The 1,280-nt window shown below is 36.2% G+C and overlaps 1 non-coding gene across 1 annotated transcript; it reads left to right on the top strand.

Moving 5' to 3' along the window:
* The first annotated feature begins 674 nt into the window (after positions 1-674).
* Positions 675-781, top strand: LOC123463091. Its single transcript, XR_006638703.1, has one exon. It is a non-coding gene; the product is annotated as a U6 spliceosomal RNA (small nuclear RNA).
* Positions 782-1,280: the final 499 nt, after the last annotated feature.

The raw sequence follows: 1,280 nt of genomic DNA on the forward strand, positions 1-1,280 counted from the left end.
TGGTGGCAAATATAAGGCTTGCAGTGTCCACTGTTGAGTATCTTCACTGGTGATTTCTCTTCCTCCCATTGAACTGCATGCAGAATGGCTTCTTCCAGCTTTCTGTCAGCTGTTAACCTTTCTTTTTGAGGTAGGGTCTCACTTTAGCACAGACTGACCTGGGATTACTATGTAGTCTTAGTCTGACCTCAAACTCATAATGATCCTCTTACCTCCCAACTACTGGGATTAAAGAAGAGAACCAACAGGTCCAGTCATTGTAACCTTTAGTTATATCTACACAATGTGGAATGATCAAATCAGGGGGAAATGGCATGTTTATTACCTCAAACATTTATTTCTCTGTTAGGAACATTCAAATTTTTCTTTTAGCTATTATTAAATACTCAATTCTTGTCAACAATAGTTACCCTGTTGTGCTATATAGCATTAGAAATTAATTTTTGTAAAAAATAATAAAAATTTTAAAACTTTGCCAGGCATGGTGATACACACCTTTAATCTAAACCCTTAGGAGGCCAAGGTGAGAGGATAGCTATGAGATTGAGGCTAGCCTGAGACCACATAGTGAGTTCTATGTTAGCCTGGGATAGAGCAAGGCCAGCCTGAGACTACATAATAAATTACAGGTCAGCCTAGGCTAGAGCGAGACTCTACTTCAAAAAAACAAAAACGTGCTCACTTTGGCAGCACATATACTAAAATTGGAACAATACAGAGGAAATTAGCATGGCCTCTGCCCAAGGATGATTTGCAAATTCATGAAGCATTCCATATTTTTTAAATAAAAAGACAAACCAAGAAAGAAAGAAATTATTCTTCTATCCAGCTGCAACTCATTACTGTCCTCTATTCTTTTTCCATCCCTCTGCATCTTCCCCAGGTTTTGGTAATGACTGTTCTATTCTCTTTTTTCCCCTACATTTCTTATTTTTATTTCAACATTTAAACTATTCAAAGGTGGAGCATTAAATTCATTGACATCTCCATGGAAGATGTATCAACAAAGTATAAAGGCACTCCACAAGTACAGAATTACATACTTTGGATTATATGCATATTTACATGAGACTTTACCCAAGGAAACACTTTTTCTGGGGAAAGAAACTGACTGTTTCACTATACTAATTTTCATAAAAAGTAAATCAAAGAGAATCCAAGAGAGATGTCTGAAGGTGACCCAACATTCCTTTAAAGTTCAAACTTCATACTTAATTCTTTGCTAACATACCTCTGTGAGGAACATTTAAATAATGTTCAATTTCCTTCTCAGCTCAGTA

This window comes from Jaculus jaculus, chromosome 8 (genome assembly GCF_020740685.1).
Source record: "Jaculus jaculus isolate mJacJac1 chromosome 8, mJacJac1.mat.Y.cur, whole genome shotgun sequence".
Lineage (NCBI taxonomy): Eukaryota > Metazoa > Chordata > Mammalia > Rodentia > Dipodidae > Jaculus > Jaculus jaculus.